Here is a 22,497-nt window from a genome sequence, read left to right on the forward strand (position 1 = left end):
AGGTTAGATTTTCAGCAAAGTGAACCACTACAAACGTGGTGCTCTGTACTGGGATGTAGACTGGCTCATGTGGGTACTGTTTATTTCTGAAGTCAATCACCAGGGGCCTCATGTACAAAGAGTATGTGGATTTCAACGTGAAACCGAGCGTGGAATTTACACGTACGCAAAAAACAATGCAGATGTACAAAACTGTGGGTGCGCCCAAATCCATGCAGGTTGCTCTGTACATACCAATCAGCTTTGAATTGAGCGCACATGCGAGAGCACAAAACTCTGCCCTGACTCCTCCCTCAAATACATACATTTGCATATGATCATGAGTATAAACAGCAAGTGAAAATCTGCCAAATAAACGTTGGAAATGGCGAAAACAAGTACGAAAAAGCATAAATACACAGAGTGTGAGCTGGAGACACTGTTGACCAAAGGTGGAGGCTAGGAAGACCGTCCTTTTTGGTTCCCTGTCCTCTGGCATTAACAGCAAGCGCAAAAAAAGGTAAGTGGGAGCTTGTGGCTGCGTCCGTAAACACTGTGGGGTCTGAACACCGCAGCACACAAGAGATAAAAAAGAAGTGGTCGGACATAAAGGTGGAGGTGAAGAGGAGAGCGGCTGCACACCGGCAAAGTGCGGCCATGACGGGTGGTGGAGCAGGCATGGAGGAGCTCACGCCGTTTGAGGAGCGCGTGTGCTCAATTGTGGGTGACACCGTCCTCACAGGCTTCCTACCTATCGGTGAGGGTGACACCGACTCATTTGAGCATCCACATAAAGGTAAATTAACTCCTTCAAGTGTACCATAGCCCACAGTGAAGGCAACTTATTTAAGCTTGCATTGAAATAATAGACTCGAGTGACTGAAGTGATATTGTGACAATTTTATTCAATCAGATGATGCCAAACCGGGAACCTCGGGGGTCACAATTCCTCCCTCCCATCTGAGGAACCCCACGCTACAGGTGCCTCCAGTCCTGAGGTCCGTCTGACTGGCCTCATGTTGACACAGGCGGTTCTGGAAATCCATGACAGGATCAGTCGGGGAATTGATGAACTCAATAGAACCATGACACGCATGGCTTACACACTTGAGCACATCAGCGAAATATTAAAACATATTAAAAAAATGAACCTTGACTACCTTGATTGAGTTTCCCATCTATAGTGTGTCAATGACACGTTGTCGGGCCCGAATGGCAGCTGGAAGGGATTGCACATGGAGGGGTGCTGGCTCTGGCTTGTTTGCTGGCTCCTCGACCACATCTCTAAATGTTAAAGGGGACCTATTATGAAAAACACGTTTTTTCTTGTTTTAACATATATAAAGTGGTCTCCCCTCACCCTGCCAGCACAGGGGAGACAAAATACCATGAATTTCTGCAAGGTGTCTGACCCCCGCCGGACAGAATCCCCCAGTGTCACGTGATTTTTTTTGAGCCGATTAAAATCTGCGCCTAGGGTGACGTCACCCTAGGCGCTCATTTCCATAGGTCGGCCGGCCCCCGCTGCTGAAACCACGCCAACAACCAGCTCTCTACGCCAGCTGGAGCTCCAGCCATTGTTCAGCAGCGGTGGCTGTTTCCACAGCGAGGGACAGTTAAGATGAGGTTTTTTATTGACACTTACCCTTATAAAAGGATCAGTACCAACAGCACGGACCCGGCAACTGCACACGAGTCAGCGGTAAGAACGTTATTTTTTTATGTTATTTATATTTGTCTACAAGTATGATCTTTGCATGGGCTAAGTACTGTATTTAGCTTAGCTCGGAGCTCCGGGACCGCTCACGGACCTTTTTTTTTTTCTTCTGTTAATTTCAGATCTTCCAAGCAAAAGGCTGATTTATGGTTCCGCGTTACACCAACGCAGAGCCTACGGCGTAGGCTCCATGGCGGGGCGCCTGGAGCGGAGAAGGAGACGCTGCTCCCGTAGACCCGTCTCTGCCCGAAGACCGGGCGGGAGCCGATGCGTCGGCTGCCGTTTGGGCAGCGGGCTCCATCGTTTACTGTTGAAGGAGCGCGGCCAGCGCGGCTCTGCCCGTCGCAGCTGCAGTTCTCCCGGTCTCATTGATCAGGCTCGGATGAATGAAGAAATGGAGGATGGAGATTGATTAATGTAATAACTTAAATAAAGCACAATCAAACTAAGTTTTGCTCCCGCTCTATTTTTGAAATACCACACTTGTATGCTTGTGTGTGTGTGTGTGTGTGTGTGTGTGTGTGTGTGTGTGTGTGTGTGTGTGTGTGTGTGTGTGTGTGTGTGTGTGTGGGGGGGGGGTTGTAAGTCTCTATGACGAGTTGACTAAAGGCTGATTTACGGTTCTGCGTTTCTCCAACGCAGAGCCTACGGCATAGGGTGCGCGTCGGTTTAACACAGAACCGTAAATCAGGCTTTAAGATCCGTGTAACTGAATGCCAGGCTTATGCTCTAGAAAAAGGGGTTAGAAGCGGTAAAACTATAGACATGGCTCACAGGCTGAATTTCTGATGTATGTAGAAAAAACAAGCTTTAGATTGTTTTTAAGGCATTCAAGGCCTTTTTAAAATATACATTAAATGCCATAATATGTCCCCTTTAAGGCCAGCAAAATCTTTGTGGCGGGACAACAGGACCTATGTGTGTGCCAGACAGCGGGGAGGACTCGGGCTTCACTTCCAGGTAGGGCTTGGGAATTGGAATTAAAAGTTCCGTATTGAACCAATACGGACATATATTATGCCATGCCCGGTTCAAGGCTGGGGCCGCTTTTCCCGCGCTGGGCTGCGGATGTGACGTCACATGACGCTGCATGTGCGTTCTCCCCGTTCTCCCGTGCCGGCTTCGCTGCTGGCTGCAGTACCCCCAACGGCCGTCGTGGCGAAGGGTGGCGCGAGAGAGTCTCATTTCTTAAAAGGAGCCTCATGCTCCTTTAAGCATAGTTTATTTTTGTTTCTTATATTTCTGTAATACAGATCCTTATCTTATAGAGTTCTGATGCTGGTCTGCAAAGCTCTGAATGGTCTCGGATCTGAATACCTCCTAACCCCAGTATGAACATTCCAGACCCCTCAGGTCACCTGGATCCAGCATTTTATCAGTTCCCAGAGTGAGAAGCAGACAAGTCTAGAAGAAACTCCCAGAAAGCCTCAGATCAACTGAAACACTCCGTTTATATAAAATCCAAGTTGAAGACACACCCGTTCTCAGGTGCATTTGAATAAGGCTCCAAATCTGCTTGAGTTTCAAAACTTGATTACATTTTAACTACTGATTTCATCTACTGTACTTTTTTTCTTTTGTTTAAACTTTAAGTCATGCTTTTTTTATGTGTGTGGTGTTTTAATGTCTCTGTAAAGGACTTTGAGTTACCTTGTTGTTGAATTGTGCAATATAAATAAACCTGCCATGACTACATGGATTCAATATTTTCCTTGACTTTGAGGCTTTCTCATGCATTTCCTTTAGAATGTGAAAAAAATATTGAATTAATGAAAACCCCTTAAATGAGAAGGTAAGCATACTGGTATATTTACAAAATTGGCTTCAAGCTAATTTTCTGTCACAGTATGTGACCACAGAAACCTAGACTGTTATAGGCACAAATATTATGACATATTTGTTGAACTAAATGATGAGTTTTTATTTTATTTTCATTCTACTGCAAAACAAATAATTTCTCTAGTATGTAAAACACGTGTTCTCAATGCAACCTTGATCATTTCATAGAATATACTGTGTTATTAAACTACTCCTGATGTTATTGCAATATAACAGTGGCCGCAACACTTTGTATGAAACTTTTGGAGTGATTGTGATGTTTTATTTATGTGTTTATTCACATTTATCACTAACTTATAACAGAAGCATATTGCCAAGTTAAAGGTAGCTGAGAAGTGTATACATAAGATACTTAAAGGACCTCAAGCTTTAGCTATTTCAAGTGAACTACCAAAAAAGCACAGAAAAGTTCATCCTAAGCTTGAGAGTAATTTTGGGCCACAGTCCTGTGTTGAACAAGGAAAGACTTGATTTCAATTCTGAGGCCTAGTTCTCATGCCTAACTCTGAGGCCAGCCTTGATTTCTTACAGCCAACCGCATGGTTTGAAACAAAGGAACCTCCATAATGACTCTAAGCCCCAGCAGGCTTTGCATTTACGGCCCTTCATGGATAAGGAATAGCCATCTCATTGGCCATAGACCCTAAAACGCAGGAGGGGCCGCAGTCAATTTATGGCAACTCAGGCCCTGCTATAAAGAGCAGGCTCCCCCTTTCTCTCTCATTCTCTCAAGCACTCTTCTCCCTCAGCCCTGTCCACTGTCCCATGGAGTTCTCTGTGAGCTATGAAGAAGGCCACAGCTCCTATTTTAGCATGAACAGCTACAAGCCATGGGCTGGCCTTCTCTATTATTGTGCGTGAAGAAGCATCTGGTTGCTTTGAAATGGCAACCACAGTATGCAGGGCTGCAACGAGTAACCTGCGAACGTTTTGAGCCCCAGATAAGCTGAAAGAGGGACCCTTGCATGCCTCGACGTAAACACCTTCGGACCGACTTGGAGATGGAGGACCAGCTTCTGTGCCCATGCTGCATTCCCTCATCCACACGGAGACGAGGAGAGCAGGAGAGAGAGAGAGAGAGAGACGATCTTTATCAGGATCAACTGCAGAGCGTAACCATCCAGCTGTTCACCAAGGAACGCTGTCCGGCCAGACCAAACCACCTTTTTTTTCACTTACAAAGATCCATATAAGAGGCTGTTTTGTGTCTGGTCAGAGAAACCTAGTTAACACATTTAACTAGTTTAGTTTTACGTTGTGAGCCGGACCGCTGATCCTGTCACAACTATGTTTATTAGTTTAAGTGTGTTTGTTTATTTTATAGTTTGTCTACTGCTGCTTCCACTTTGCTGGATCTTGATGATATGCTCTTCCACAACAGAACCATGACCAAAGCGTACATGTGAAGTTAGTTTCACATTGGTGCATCTGTGTGGGAAACATCAGAAGAGCTTGGTTTTCAGGTGGTGTCTTGGGTTTTACTTCCTTCTCTATTCCTCTCATTCTCTCCTACTTTTTTAACAATTATGATTCATTTGAATGAGAAAAGTTGTCTGTGTTTATTTTATACATGTTTCCCACAGTTGGTTGAAAAGGTTTGTGCTCGGACTCCTTCCTTCACTGTTATTCTGTAACGCTACCCCTGACAACAGGCTGGCACGTAGGGAATAACAGCTACTTTGAGAGTGATTTTGTTGTTTAGATAGTATTTTCCTGATAAAGTCAGGTGGTGCCCCATTTTGATTGATTCATTTGGATAAGTCATTTTGATAAGTCATCTTCTTTATTAATTATTGATAACTATCGTAATTTGTGGCATTTGTGGCACAACAGTAATAAGGCAAAGAAAATAAAGCAAAGTCATTAATATGAAGTTGTCCCTTTAGCTAGCAGACATTTTATAACAAAATGCTAGGATTTCTCAGTCATCATATATTTTTAAAAAGTAACTTAGTAACATTAGAAAAAAAATTTTTATATTCACAGATTTTTTTTTTTTATGAAGGAATTGACAATACTGGACTACATTCAGAAAAAAATGATAGATTTCCCACATTATGTAATGCCTTGTCCTTGTCACATATTATACAGCTTACTGAACCAGAGGACCTTTTTAAGTATCAAGGTGGCCTCTGCGAACACATGATTAACCTTTCACTGCACACATCTGCACTGACAACCTTGACTTTATTAGCTGTAAACAGGAAGGATACTTATTTCTGCAAGCCCATGGTCGATATACTGCGTTGCTGCAACGGTAACTGGCAACATAAGATCATTTGCCGCTCACACATGCCCCCTCTCCCTCACATTTTCTTTTAAGGTCAGATTTTAGAAAGATTTATAGGGATTCAAGAGAGGGCACTGAGAGATCTAACTGTCCTCAGGGTTTGTTTGAGAAGAGCTCTTTCCTCGCAACCGACACATCCTGCTGTTACTTTCTCTCCTCCCCCGCACTCTTCGCTGCTTTAGTTTTCTTATTTTTTCACTACAGTTTGCTGTGGGTTACACTTTTATTATTTCACTTTGCCTTTTTCTCTGGGCTGCAAAAAGGTGATCGTTGCGATTTGGTTTTTGTTTGTATAGCAATCTCGTGCTACTGGGGTTCAACCGACAGGGAAAGAGGACACGGGGTTTAGTGGAGAAATTCCTCTGTCATTCCTCTGTGAGCAGAAACCTTTGCTGGTGTGCAGCCGCTCCTTAAATACCCAGGCAGGGTGGAGAGATTGATTGGGCGCAGGTGTGCCCAATCAGCCGAACCAGGGCCGCGTCACCTGTGTGCTGCTCCCCCGCAGACCACGCCCAATCTTCCACCCTGCCACAGTTTGCTTTAGCTATCATTGAAAGCAAAAGCAATCTCTTTGGCTTCTTGCTTTACGGGGTCGCCACAGCAAGACACTTGTTAAATGTTTAATGTTTAGATTTTTTTAAAGTTCCATCAGGGATGTCGGACTCCAGTCCTCGAGGGCCGGTGTCCCTGCAGGTTTTAGATGTTTCCCTGCTTCATTGCACCATGATACAAGTGACTGTGTCATTAACAGAATTGTGCAGCCCTGGATGACAAGCTGATGATGATGGTTAATTAGAATCAGTTGTGTTAAAGCAGGGAAACATCTAAAACATGCAGGACACCGGCCCTTCTGGGATTCAGTTTGACACCTGTGCATTAATGAGTTCAAAGTTTTGTACATTCATCGTTCTTAAGGATAAAGCCTAAACTGAACACTCTCAGATGGTACTGCAAATTGGGAATTTAAAAATACAGAACTGTAATATAATTAATATCATTTATAATATCAAGACTGGATATGACGAGGTTTGAAATATGCTGGTAACTTTTTGTTTAGAATATACAGTAGAAGTGCGTGAAGGAACTCACTCATTATGGCAAAAACTCAGGTTTATAATAATATTACTATTAAACTGACTAACCAGATGAAGAACTATTAAACCTAATGAATTAAATATGCATTTACCAATCCTTTTAATAATTAAGCAGAAAAAAAAATTCATTGATGTTCTGCATTATTAGAAACAGATATGGGCTTTGAAACAGATTACCTCAAATCGTTTTTGTTAGTACAATCCTAAAAAAAATGTGTTGCCAGTCTAGAGCCAGCATGTTATTTATATTATTCTGACATTCTGCCAAAAACCATGAAAGGTAATTTGACAATTTACCTTGAACTGGAGTTTTCCAACTTGTTTAAAAAGTCTAACGGCTTTTTAAAAAGAGTTTATGTAATCGTTTTAGCATTTTATATCCAACACAGGGCTAAACTAGAGAGACAGGTAACCGTGCACACTTACATTCACACTGACTGAATGAGAATCACAAATTAACCAAAAGCTGCTTTCAGACTAAATTACTTTCAGCAGTAGATTGCTGTCCTCTTTAGCCTACATGACTCGTTATCTTGTAATCAGGAGTCTTCGAGTCGTTGTGCTAGGTGACTGATTACAGGGTTAGGGCAGGGAGGGTGACTTTCTCACCTAAACAATCTCAAAACCACATTATGCCAACAAAAAAACATGAAGGAAATTAAGCTTAACCATGTTCCAAGCAGGAGATGATTATTTGAAAAAAAGGTGTCTGGGAAGTAATGAGTGCTGCAAACTGTTGTGACGTGATTTCTTTGGAACGCAGATTGAACATGGAGAAAGGAAAGGATCTATACAAATTGAAGCACGGACTGTCTGTGCTTGAGTTGAATGTGAGGGAAAAAGTAGCTGCCTGCTCATGTTGTGGTAGGTCAATGGTTACTAAACGTTTTCTCCGGCTTTGGTTTATATGAAAATGTTTTTGTTTTCTTTTTACTGTGTAACAATATTCCATTATCAATCAGCTATCAATAAATTTTTGTAGAAATGTTTCTTCGCAAAATGTGTTTAAAAACATGGACAAGCCCCATCAAAAACCTGTTCATTATACTTGGAGGCGATTTTAGAGTCTCTTGGGGCCCTAGGCAAAACTTCACAGGGGGCCTCTCCAACTAATTTATCAGCCTTATATCGTAAATATTCTGACACTAACCATTTTTTTAAACAAAGTGTTCATTTGATTTCAAAGATACAAACAACACTGACACACAACACAAAATTATTTTGATCCATGCACCTGAGTAGCACATTTTATAAAATTCTTGCCAATTAATTCTATAACTTAATGTTGCTTGACAGTTAAGTTTAACTGTAAACAGCCTTGATTTGAACTGTCATTGTAAATTCTCCTTTGAATCACAAATTGTTGCAATTCAAAGATGGTCAGCTCTTGGGGGCCCCCTTTGGGCTCATGGCCCCAAGCATTTGCCTGGTATGCCAGTTGGCAAGCAGTGCCTCTGATTATGCTAGCAGTGTCAATGCATTCATTTTTTTAATTCATTCATAACCATGGTAATAAGGAATAGCCTCCTCATTGGGCCTGCATCCCAAAACCCAGGGGGGGCCCCTGCCAATTTATGGCAGCCCAGGACCAGCTATAAAGAGCAGCCCCCTCTCTTTTTCTCTCATAGCAAGGGGAGCCACGTCACTGCAAACGCCAGTTACGTAGCTGGAAACATCAGTTATGTCGCTGCGTTTGCATTGGTGCAAAAGTTAAAGCAACAACAACGTATTTGCTCTAATACGGACTTGGCCCACGTAGCACCCTCCGTGGATCATATCGCTAAAAGACAGGTTGTCTCATCCTCAGACCAGTGCTGCTTTGCTGCAACCAAGGCTACGTTCACACTGCAGTTCCCAAGTGACCCAAATCCGATTTTTTGCTCATATGTGACTCAGATCCGATTTGTTTATAACAGTGTGAACAGGGGGAGCCGACGGGGAGCGGACCGGGTCCAGCGTGGGGGAACGGACGGGGAGCCGACCGGGTCCAGCGCGGGGGAGCCGACCGGGTCCAGCGCGGTCGGGATCCGCACAACGGGGTATGAGAAGTTTATTTACTGTTGTGCTTACCTGCCACGCTGATGGACAGAAACTGCCGCCGATGGTGAGTTTTAAAAGAAAAACTTTGCCTAAAGAGACTTTTCAAGCCGGAGTCATTATAAAGGCAAATGAAAAGGGCTGGGTGGATGAAGAGATGATGATCGAGTGGCTGAGGCAGGTCTATGTGCGGCGACCCGGTGGTTTTTTTTTATTCTTTAATGCGGAAACAGAAGATGAAGACTTTGAAGGGTTTGATTGATGTGAAAAGTGAAATAAAATATCAAACTAAGTTTTGCTCCCGCTCTATTTTTAAATAAGCACACTGCTTGTGTGTGTGTTCTGCAGCGCGTGTGTGTTTTACGGCGCGCGCGTGTGCAGCTCCGTCTGTGTAGACTGCGCCTTTTGGGTCGGTGTGCCGTATGTGTGTTTCAAATCCAAAAATTACACAAAAAAATGAGGGTGCGCCTTTTCACACGGTGCGCCGAATGGTCGTGAAAATACGGTACAAATATAATCTGAAGTTTGTGTTTAATGTTTAGTTAGTTGTTGTTTATGCTGGTTGCAAAGGTCTGTGCTCGGACTCCTTCCTTCACTGTCATTCTATAACGCCACCCCTGGCTGGCATGCACGTTGAGACGGATTTTGCTGTTATCATTTCCTGATAAGTCAGGTGGTGCCCCGTTTTGATTTATTCATTTTTATAATTCATTTTGATAAGTCCTCTTAATTATTAATTATTATTAACTATTGTAAGACAATTATTAATAACTCCCTAATAAATGAACCAGCACTCCCTTTGTTGCACAACAAAGACCATCAAAGGTGTTTATATGACATAAACTGAGTGAAATTTTAAGCAGAAATGTCGTGTTGGCTCTAACTCAAAAATGCAGCATGTCATTCTCTTTCCATCCCCATATACACATTCCTCATCTTTTAATTTCTGCATACAGTATTGTCTTATATTAATATTTTTTTCCTGTTGATTCCGCCACCATTCCAAAGCACTGATCTTCATTTTTTTTCATCACTCTTCAGTGTTCACATGTCTGTAGAAGGTCAATTGATCTGTTTTGGGATTGTGGGAAATGTTTGAACTAATTGTTCATGACACACACGCACAGAATACCTGCACACGCACACAGACAAAGGGCCCTTCACTTTATCAAGGGAGGAAGATAAACAACTCTGGATAGGGTGAGAGACAAGGTGGGGATGTTAAATGTGCTGCTCTAAATGTCTTCACACATTACCTGTTAACTGATGCTGAATAAGGGCATCTGTCCTTCTCAGGAAGATCTCCGGGTGTAGCGTTCATGTGTGAGTTAGTGTGTGTGATAATGTGGATGCAAGTGTGACCTTTAGAGACTTGCTGCGATTGCAGGTATTTTCTTTGCAACAAAATCAAGCAATTAATCAAAAGGTCAATAATACATTTCATTACAGTAACAGTCTGTTTGATCCGAGAAATAACAGTGAAATGGAATGCAAAAAGAGTTTTGAGGAGCAGCAAGTGTTGGATCAAGTAATGGAAATATTGTGTTAAATATTAAGTGAAATTCAATTTGACGCAAAAACCCTTTATTAATACTCAAAGAAGAAATGATGCATTGCAGTAATTGTTAGTGCTGAAGCCCCTCCAAAGAGTCATTGGTGGTTACAGCAGTCTGTGTTACAGAGAATCTGAAGAAGCCTCTGACTGAAGACTGAAGACTGAAGACCGATGTTGAATCACTGTATTATTAAATAGATGCTCAGGGTTGTTTATTGTGTCTTTCATTTTGTGCAGCATTTTTTTTGCACAATCAGCTCCAGAGGCTACAGAATAGTCCCCAGAAAAGAGTGTCATTTTTAGTCACTGGCTTTGGTGCTACTATCCCAAGAGTTAACTGTACTGTAGATGGGATTGCGCTCTCCATCACATACTTGAAGAAGGTATTAACCATTTTACTGCATACACTGAAGGAACTGAGCTTCCTCAAGAAGTAAAGTCCACCGTGTTCATTGTAGACCGAAGTAAAGAGCATCAATGTTGAGTTTCCAGTCCAGGCTGATGTCTAGATAAACACTGATGCAATTAAGCTATAGTCCCACAAGGTGCAGATCTGCCAGGCACTATGAACTACAACCATTCCACTCAATGACAGTGGTTTCACTGAAGGGGCGGTGAGGAGGTTAAGAAGCATTTAAGAAGCAACTACCCCCCTTCTCTGCTAAAAAAAATATGTTTCAAGTCTATTTTTGTGGTAGACCTGCTGAAAAATTAGAGCCAGAGCATAAAAAACAAGCAAGGCCCACCACTGGTTAAGAAAACACCTCTATGGTACTTCAGAGCAGATTGAAGAGGATTGTTTTTGGTTGTACAAGGCAGGATGTCTTCCACAGCAACTTGGAAGCAAGTACCCCATGTTCAGCCACTTCTGCTTAAATTACATGATATTTTGCATCTCTGACTACAGATCTCTTTCATTTCTTCGTTGGAGCTTGCCCTCCAGTTTTTTTTCCCTGTACACATTTTTTTTTTATCTTGAATTTTGATTTTAAGTTGTTTTTTGTACTATTTTCAACAGTTCTCTGTCTCCCTCTCCTATGACTGTTTTTTCGTGTTAAGCAGCTCTTTCAGATTAGTCAACCTGCAGAGAAGAAAGGCTCACCCAAAACATTTTGTACATTTATCAAATCTTGTGTTCACTGCGCATCAGCCACAGCCAGCCCATAAAAACAACGGTACAGATGGTACTATTAATACACTGAAACTAGCTTTACTAAATGTCAGGTCTTTGGCAGGGAAACTGTTTTTAATTAATTATTTTATTTTAAAACACAAACCAAATTCAATGTTTTTAACAGAAACCTGGTTAAATCAGGACTACAGCTTCATGAGTAAACATAGATGGAATAAGAAAGGAAGAGGAGAGGCTGCTCTGTTTAGTGACTCCCTTCAATGTAAGCAAATGTATTTTTAAAACTATTCTTCATGTGACTCTTAGGTGGAAATCCTTGTCCTGTGTGTTGTTTCTCTGTGTTGATTATGATTGTATAACTGTTGTTGCGAATGTTAACATCCATGTTGATAACCTTCAGCACATACAGGCAAAGGAACACACAAAAACCCACAACAAAGGACATAAGGTACGTTTCCACTAGCAGGAGTTCCGAGTAGTTTTTTGGGGCCCAGACGTGGCGCCTGTTTCCATTAACAGGAACGACCCTGTAATGTGGCCTTCAGAAACCTTTACAGGGGCAAAAAAGTGCCCAGTTTTTTTTTGCCTAGAGGGGCTACCTGGTGGGTCGCCTCTGCTGATTGGGTATTCTAAAAGCAGGACATTGCGTTCAACCCTCTCACGTGAACTTAACTCATGTGACCACAAATCATTTAATCATTTGAACCACAGGACATTTTGCTACTAGTACATTTAAAGCAGTAAGAAAGTAAATGAAAAGAAACGATGGATGGACTGACGAGTCTGTTCAGGTCTTGCTGTCATATTACACCTACATAGAGGTCTGGCGTGGGGGTTTCTTTTAATCTCAATCGCTACGACAGCGGTGTATGTTTAGAAAAAAAATCAAGTAGCATCCGTTTTTAACGTGTTTCTTCTTCTTTTCATTCTTCTACTAGCTATATGCGACCACCTGGTGGTCAGCAGCGTTATTTTCTCAGTCATGGGTTCTTGGGTGGCGCTACAGTGTAGTGGCTGCACGCCAACTGAAAGGGCTGAGGAGAGGTTCCTTTCTGGCATCTGCACCTGTGTCTCGTTAACCCTTGAGTATATCTGGTCTTGTCTTTCCCTTGCTCCCTGCTGGTACGTACTGTTTCCTCCCTCCGTGTTTCCATGTGTTTGTAGTTTTTGATTCTTGAGTTTTTTTGCCATCCTGCAAAGCAGCGCTTTTTGTTTGATTAAATAAATCTCAGCTTTTTTTTTAACTCCTGCCCCCTGCTCTCCATCTGGGTCTGACAACAACCATTTCACCACACTTGTGGCTTTTTTGAGAGTTCTATTAATGTCAACAGACGCTTCCAAGCAGAGACCACCAAGAAATGGTACATAGATAACAATACTCGTGAAATGTTTATTTAGATCTACTAATCCACCTTCCTCCTCCTCCTCCACTCACCTTCAGTGAATGGGCTTGCGGATAAATTCAGTGGTAAAATTATTAGTATTATTGATACCATTGCCCCGACCAGGGTGAAGATGATTACTGCTGAAAAGAAACCTCCCTGGAGAAATGCTGCATGGATCAGAGCTGAAAAAAGAGTGTCAGAAAGCTGAACGAAGGTGCGAAAAAACTAAATTACAGGTTGATTATGACATTTGCAAAGAGAGACTGAGCATATATAATACAGGGCTGAAGAATACAAGGCATTTGTATTGTTCTGATATCATTGCCAAAAACAACATAATGCACACTTTGTTGACTACTGTTGACAGGCTAACTAATCACCCTGAATCAGTGGACCCTGAACTTCTATCCAAACATGCCTACAATGAGTTTGCCTCTTTCTTTACTGACAAAATTCAGAAAATCAGACAGCTCCTATGATAGGTGCAGGATATGTGCCAATATATCTGTGTCAACTGAGAGAAACCATGACACAGATTTGTCCAATAACTTGTAAGAACCTGGATGACATCATATATCACCTGAACTACACCACTTGCTAGCTTGATACTCTGCCAACTTTTTCAAAAATGTGGCACAGTGTATGGCCTCAGAGCTCCTAGACATTGTAAATACATCTCTGCTTTCAGGTATATTTCCTCAGTACCTAAAATCAGCCGTCTAGCCACTTATAAATAAGAATAGTCTAGACAGGTCACTTATGAACAGCTATAGGTCCATATCGAACCTACCCTTTCTGAGTAAAGTCACAGAAAAAGCAGTTTTTCAACAGCTGTATAACCTCAAGCATGGACAAGACTTGTCCAAGCTTATCTTCAGTGAACTGGACTACTGTAACACTGTTCTCACGGATCTCCCTAAAAAAAAACTCATCAAACAGCTGCAGTTAGTTCACAACACTGCTGGCAAAGTTCTCACTAAGACCAATAGATTGGACCATATACAGTAACTCCAGTTGTTATATTTTTACACCGGCATCATGTCAGTCACAGAATAGATTTTGAAATACTGCTGTTTATTTATAAATATCTTCACTAGCAAGGACCACGCCATCAACAGGATACGTTTAAATGATTTATTGATACGAAGATGATAACGATGACGATGGTGATGATAATGGCGATGACAATGGCGATGATGATGATCTATGGATCAGTCGATGCGTTGTGGGGAAGCTGGTAGGGAATCCGCCGCAGCGCCCGGGCAACGACGAACCCCCAAAACCGTGGATTATTTAAGGAGATGAGACTGAGCGGATCTGAGGTCGCTAAGATCTGAGCGAATGTAGCGATGATAGTTGGGAGGACCATCGGCCCATGAGCTGTATGAGGTGCTCTGGGATACGTGGCGGGAGGCTGAAGTGGCGGCTCCGATCCTAAGGAGTGACCGGAGTAGTGCGTTGGGGAGATGCCAGATAAGGAGAGTATATGACGGAAGCGATGGTGAAACCAGAAACTGGTGACGACTGTCCTGACTCGGACGCAAGGATCTGTCGAAGATGTGCTCTGTGTTTTCCAGGAAGACAAGTAGTTGGCCAGGGTCTCGAAGTATTCAGGAGAGATTGGTCTTCGGGGATGAGAAACGAGAAAGAGAGTCGGTGATGGCGGTGGAGTGACCGGGGACATGTGCTGCATGGAGGATAAATTGATGTATGGCTGAGTGCCAGACTAGACGGCGCATGAACAGCATGATGGATGTGGAGTTGGAGCGTCCTTTATTAATTATGTCGATACTTATCGATATGAAGATGATGGCGATGATGGTGGCGAAGAAGATGGCGATGAATGATGATGGCGATGATGATGATGGCGATGATGATGATGGCGATGACGATGGCGAAGGCGAAGACGAAGGCGATGACGATGATGGTGGCGAAGACGATGCCGATGATGATGGCGATGAATGATGATGGCGATGAAGATGATGACGAAGGCGATGACGATGGCGAAGACGATGACGATGACGATAACGATGCCGATGCCAATGACGATGCAAGTGATGATGACGATGGCGATGACGATGACGAAGGCGATGACGATGACGATGAAGATGATGGCGATGATGGTGGCGAAGACGATGCCGATGATGGCGATGAATGATGATGGCGGTGGTGATGACGAAGGCGATGACGATAACGATGACGATGCCAATGACGATGCAAATGATGATGGCAATGACGATGTCGATGCCGATGACGATGGCGATGACGAAGGCGATGACGATGACGGTGGCGAAGACGATGCCGATGATGGCGATGATGACGATGTTGATGGCGATGACGAAGGAGATAACGATGACGATGAAGATGATGGCGATGATGGTGGCGAAGACGATGGCGATGATGATGGCGATGAATGATGATGGCGATGATGATGATGATGGCGATGATGATGATGGCGATGACGATGGCGATAACGATGATGATGCCAATGACGATGCAAATGACGATGGCAATGACGATGATGATCTATGGTTCGGTCGAAACGTTGTGGTATTCGTTTGCGCGCTCTGAGGGCCGTCCTGCTGCGAACCATCTGCCATCGTAAAAGCCCCCAAAACCGATTGAAGGAGCAGCATCAGTGTATGGATTGATGTCGTGGGGGTGAGCCAGTTGGTCATCATAAAAGAAAGTGATCCCCTTCCAGGTGGCAAGGAGGTTGAGCCACAACGAAGCTCGGCACGGCTCGAGTTGTCTGGGGAGATGGGAGACAAGAGAGATGGAACAGCGGAAGCGATGGACGGCAAGTGTGAGATGAAGGCCCGCCCTTGGGGAATAATGCGCATGGCAAAATTGAGGTGGCCCAGGAGGGAGAGGAGTTGGCGTTTGGTGCAGCCTGGAGCTAAGAGGAAATAGAAGACCGATAAATAAGAAGACCGATTCGGTTGAGCTTTCGGTTGGAAGAGAAGCCTGAAACAGATCCGTATCGAGAGTGATACCAAGGAATTCGAGGGAGGTGGAGGGGCCTGCCGTTTTCTCAGCGGACAATGGAACCCCGAGTTCGGAGAAAACTGAAGTCAGGGTGACCAGGCCGGAAGCGGGTGGCGATGAGAGAGGGGTAACGATGAGGAATCATTCAAGAGATGGACGAGGAAGGAATGCCGTGGTTGTTGGAGAGGATCCAGCAGAGGGCCTCTGAAGGTGTCGAAAAGTTAGGGGCTACTCTTGCAGTGACTGACTGCAAGTAGTATGCACCTCGCCAGCGGACGCTGAAGTACACCAGCCCGGAAGCGGGTGGCGATGAGAGAGGGTGCCAGAAACCCTGGCCGGATCTAGCGGCTGTAGTTGGTGGAGGTGGGCTGAGGGGGGCAGTGGCATCCCGGTGCCAGTAACCCCGGCTGAAGTTAGCTGTTGTAGGTGCTGGAGGTGGATTAGGTGCTGGAGGTGGGCTGAGGGGGGCAGTGGCATCCCGGTGCCAGAAACCCCGGCCGGATCTAGCTGCAGTAGTTGGTGGAGGTGGGCTGAGGGGGGCAGTGGCATCCCGGTGCCGGAAACCCCAGCCGGATCTAGCTGCCGTAGTGGCATCCCGGTGCCATAAACCCAGCCGGATCTAGCTGCTGTAGTTGGTGGAGGTGGGCTGGGGGGGGGCAGTGGCATCCCGGTGCCAGAAACCCCAGCCGGATCTAGCTGCCGTAGTGGCATCCCGGTGCCATAAACCCCAGCCGGATCTAGCTGCTGTAGTGGCATCCCGGTGCCAGAAACCCCAGCCGGATCTAGCTGCTGTAGTTGGTGGAGGTGGGCTGGGGGGGGCAGTGGCATCCCGGTGCCAGAAACCCCAGCCGGATCTAGCTGCTGTAGTGGCATCCCGGTGCCAGAAACCCCAGCCGGATCTAGCTGCTGTAGTGGCATCCCGGTGCCAGGGACCTTGGGGAGGGAGTGAGGAGATTGCTGGTGTGGGTGGAAATCCGACCTGCGAACGACGGCTATGGGCTGATCCGGATTGTCCGCGTCCTCTTCCCTCCGATGGCGGAGGTGGGCTGGAAAGGCTGGAAGATGGTGAGCTGCAGTGATGCCGGATGTTCAGAAGGGATGAACCGGGTGGAATGTGGACGACTGAAGAGGCAGAAGTTTCTGGGTGGCTGTCAGGCTCGGGAGAGCGGTGTTTCGGGCACGGCGGCGGCTGAGGAGTTTGCCTCCTCCGAAACATGGCGGGGTGTGCTAGCATCCCGGTGCTAGTAACACCGCTGAGTTAGCTGTTGTAGGTGTTGGGGGTGGGCTGGGGGGGGGGGGGCTAGCAACCCGGTGCTAGTTACCCCAGCCCCGAAGTTAGCTGTTGTAGGTTTGTTTGCGCAGGTTTGGCCGGAACCGGAGAAGTGCGGGAAGCGAAAGCGTTGGGATGACGGGCGGCGGGACCAGCCGCGGACAGGGCGAACGAGCAGCTGCCCACGGGGCCGGAACGAGTCGAGGAAGAAAACCGGGCCGAAATGCGGTGGGAGGGAAGCCAGGCACTGGCCGGAACTGGGGAAGGGCGGGAAGCGAAAGCGTTGGGATGACGGACGGCGGGATTAGCTGTGGACGGGGTGAAATGAGTAGTTGCCTGCGGGGCCGGAACGGGTTGAGGAAGGAAACTGGGTTGAAATGCGGTGGGAGGGATGCCGGGTACCGACATCACGATGCCGGTGGCCCCCAACCGAGGTAACCTGCTGGGACTGATGGAGCTGGGAAGCAGAGGATCCTGGCAACCCGGTGCCAAGAGCCCCTTCTAGCGCTGGCGGTTGAGGCTGCTGAATGAGCATAGCCAGGGTTTCTAGCATCCCGGTGCTAAAAACCCCGGCTGAGTTAGCTGTTGTAGGTGCCGGGGGTGGACTGGGGGGGGGCCTAGAAACCCGGTGCTAGCAACCCCGGCCGAAGTTAGCTGTTGTACTTGCTGGAGGTGGGCAGTGTAACGATGGAATCGTTTATGTTTCCACACGGACGGCTTAAGGTGAAAGACCGCTCATGTGCAGTTGAGGTTCCTGCAATGAGGCAACGTTGTTCGGAGATTATGTTTAACGAGAATGTTAATAAAAGACCTTGTGAGTAAAGGTAATGCTCAACGTCCGGTTTGTACGATCGCTTCTCTTTTACTATTGCGGTCTATGGGAAAAGCTTTCGGGGCCCCATGGGATGATTTTTTTTTTTTTTTTTTTTTTTTTTTGGCGCAGTACCGTGGCTGGCCACTGGAAAATCTTCTGAGTGCGAGACCTGGGGGTCGACGTCACGGCGCGCCCTCGGAGTTGGCGTGATGACGTCATCCGGAAGAGAGCAGGTGTCGGCGGGGCTGATGGCGTGGCAAGCTGGCATGAGATTGAGAAGTTGAGAAGTTTTTTCTTTTTGTTCATGCGGTGAAAAGGGACTCCTCCACCAGGCGGTGGCCCTATGGAGGGTGGCGACAGTCCAGCCCGAAACACCTGCAAAAGGCGGGCCGTCGGGGGCCCCTGCCGGGGCGTGGCTAGACCGCCAGCGGATTGCGCAGCCGGGGATTGCCCGCGTCCCCGCCGATGACGGAGGCGGGCCGGGGGACGGGGAACGCACCTGCGGGCGGGCTGCCGCGATCCTGGATGTTGATGAGAGATGAAGCGGACGGGATGGACCACTCGTTTCTGGGTGTGTGTCGCTGGAGCGGGGTTTAAACGCGGGCTCCGCAGGTGGCTGAGAGAAAAGAAAAAGGGTTGGAGAACACGTGCGTTCCGGAGGAATAAACCGCCGCCGGAGCGGCAGACGACGTGGGAGGTCGGCGGGCTCTTGGCGGGACACCGGGGCGGACGGGGCGGCTCGGTCTCGCTGCGCGGCACCCCTGGGGGGGAGCGAGAGCGGCGGATTGCGCAACCTGCGCTGTCGGGTCAATGGCGGGGAACGCAGGAGAGGAGTCGGAGACCTGCGGCGACAATCCAGGATGTTCAGGAGAGGTGAACCGGACGGATGTGGATCACAGAGGATCCGGGGCTTGACCGGCTCGCCGGGCGGCTGTGGGGGCCCGGAAGAGCGGCGCTTCAGGCACGGCGACGGCTGAAGAGTTTTCCTCCTCCGGATCAGCTGGTGCATGTTGCTGGTGATCTCCTGCAAGCCGATCGTGGTCCGAAGGCGATAGCAACACGAGATCCATGATGCCTGAATGGGTGAGTAACTGTTTTCGAGATACGAGAGTGTGTAGTAGCGTTGACGTGCTGCCCGAGAGCCAGCGTGCATAGAACGAGAGCGAAGAGGAAGTGAAGGTTAGGCTGGTATTTGAAGGTTTGCCGGAAGAGGCGTGGTGCCGGAGGAGGCGTGGTTGAGGCGTGGTTGAGGCGTGGTCCTGCTCCCGAAATTCGCTTGTTAAGCTCCAATTAATGGCCTAAGTCCAGAATACATCTCTGATCTCCTGGTCCATTATGAACCAATAAGAACCCTCAGGTCATCAGGATCACACCTAGTTTCTATGCCCAGAGTAAGGACAAAACACAGTAAGCCATTGATCAGCTTTAATGCTCCTCAACTGTGGAACAAACTCCCAGAATGTATCACGGCTGCTGAGACAGAGACAGTGCTTTGAGAGACTGATTTTCCAGCACATCAAAGATCTCCCCTGCACACTTGACTCCCATCAGTTTGCATACCAGACAACAGAGGACACCATCACCATTGCTCTGCATGTTGTGCTGAGCCACTTGGAACAACAGTAGAGCTATGCCAAGATGGTCTTTGTGGGTTACTGCTCGGCATTCAACACGATCATTTTGGATATTCTGACCACCAAACTGGACACCCTGGGCTTCCCCCCACTTACATGTACCTGTAACAAGGACATTCTGTCTAATGGATCCCAGAATGTGAGACTTCGCCCCCACAATTCCTCCATCTGCACACTGAGCACTGGTTCACCACAGGGCTGTGTATTGACCCCCCTCCAACTGTACTGTCTCTAGACTTAACGGCCAAAGTCCAGCCCACAGAGACAACATCACTGTCAAATTCGCTGACAACACCACAGTGGTTGGACTGATCTCAAAGGGATACGCGGCAGACTACAGAGAGGAGGTCCAAAAGCTAGCGAGCTGTTGCACAGTCAACAAGCTGGCACTGAACACCACAAAAACAAAGGAAATCATCACAGACTTCAGGAAAAACAGAATACCTCTTCTCTTCTTTTCAAATATAACCTGTTCTAGATGTTTTAGCACTTTAATGTTAGAGATGATGACAGAGGGGGAAAGTGCATGCTGGCCACTGCAAAATGTCCAATTATATTAACAATAAGAAATATTTGGTTATAATATGATCTGGTGACTGTGAGGGTCAAGAACATTTTTCCACTGCTGTGCACAGATTATGATTGTTTTAGCTCCTTGGAGAATTATCACCCTTGAATACTGTACTATTAGGAATATGCTGGTCACACAAAATTAATACAAAATTCTGTAGAAGAAACTTTGCAATACAGTGTTATTACAGGACCAGGAAACTGTTAAAACATCACAAAGCCACTCCCATGCTTAATGGTTCAGAAAATTGGAATTAAAGACCTTTTTGGCCTTCTGTAGATAAATGTAAACATAAGACAACATATATACGTGAATCATGTAAGTAAAAGTTAACTTCTTTCAGTTCAAGGATTTTACATATCATGCAATAGAAAAAAATATCATCTGTTCTTTCCAAGGACATCTCTGATGTCTGTAGGTTAGTAGATAAAGTGGTCATCCTTCAGCTGGAAGGTTGCTGGATCAATCCCCCAAGTTCTCTAGCTCGTATGTCAAAGTGTCCTTAAGCATCATACTGAACTACAGGTGTCCCCCAAGGTGTTCTTCACTTGCAAACTGTTTTGAAAAAAAAAATGAAATAAAATAATCATAAAAATAATAATAAAACAATATTAATAATAATATTTATTAATTCTTTAAACTTTAAATCATGTTTTGAATCACCCTGTTGTTAAATTGTGTTATATAAACTTGCCTTTGCTTTGCCTTGCCTTGATCTTGTGCTTTTGTGTTTTTGTGACTTTGAAAGTGTCTTGCGTGCAGTCCCATCTTAAGAATAAGAATTCCTTTATTCATCTCACAGTGGAGAAATGTTTGTGTTATGCAATCAGAAGAAGGGGCAGGGCTAATTCATGCCAATGAAGGTCAAGTACTCAAAACCGAGTCCGATGACACCACCCACATGTCTTTATCACAACCCGTTCAAAAGTTATGGCAGAGAACAAGGACTATCAGATATCGACCAATCAGAAAAAGGGGCGGGGATAATTTGCACCAATTATGTTCAAGGACTCAAAACTGAGTCCGATGACACCACCCACGACTCTTTATGTCAAACCATTCAAAAGTTATGGCAGAAAGTAGGAACTATCAAATATGGACCAATCTTTTGACTGAGAAAAGTAATGCCCATCGTGGCAGGATCGAGACGCACATTTTGATGTATAACACACCTGGGTGCATGTTACGGTTCGGGACGCAATAACGGTCAAAGAAATGGCATAAATTGTGCCAAAATTACACGATTAATTCAAAATGGCCAACTTCCTGTTCGGTTTCGGCCATGGCGCCAAGAGACTTTTCTTTAAGTTGCGACATGAATACAGGTGTGTACCGATTTTCGTGCATGTACGTCAAACCGTTTTGTGGGGTTTGAGACACAAATTTTTCTAGGGGGCGCTGTTGAGCCATTAGGCCACACCCATTAATGCAAACCATGAAATATCAAATTTATCTACCAGGCCTGGCTTGTGTGCAAAGTTTGGTGACTTTTGGAGCACGTTTAGGGGGGCAAAAAGGCCCTCATTTCGTCGAGAAAAAAAAAAAAAAAAAAAAGAGAAAAAAAAAATCCTAAAAATACAATAGGGCCTTTGCACTGTCAGTGCTCGGGCCCTAATAAAAGCCTCAAATTGAGGTCTTTGGAATATTTTCTTTTCTTCAAAAGCCATTTCCTTCACAACGTCTAAACGATAAACAGCTCAATGGCTAAATATGTTCAAAACTGTGCCAAAGTAAGACAGAATCACATTTTGAAAATCCCTGTGATTATCAGTCTGTCTTAAAATGCTTACAAGTACTACTTTTGTACATACAGAACATGTGAATTGTAAATGTAAATTTTCATCAAAGGATGTACAAACCTACCATAAAGCCTCCCAGGCTAAGTACAATAAAATCAGTAAGTAAAAGTACTTACAGTAACCTTTAAAAATGTGGCTCTACTTTGAAAATGAAACAAAAAACAGCCAACATTGTCTTGGCCATAGCAAAATTAACAGTGATCACATTTCCTTGGTAATCAATAAATCAGTGCTGCAACATTTGTTCAGAGAATTTTCTAAACAGTAGAAATCAAAAACTAAAGGAGCATTTGCATTAAAGCTGGTCTATCTCTTATGCATGCCTAAAAATAACTCCTCCTATTCTCCTGAATACAAGCCATAGCACATAAACAGCATGCCGTTTTCTGATGA

This window comes from Cololabis saira, chromosome 15 (genome assembly GCF_033807715.1).
Source record: "Cololabis saira isolate AMF1-May2022 chromosome 15, fColSai1.1, whole genome shotgun sequence".
NCBI classification, from domain to species: Eukaryota; Metazoa; Chordata; class Actinopteri; order Beloniformes; family Belonidae; genus Cololabis; species Cololabis saira.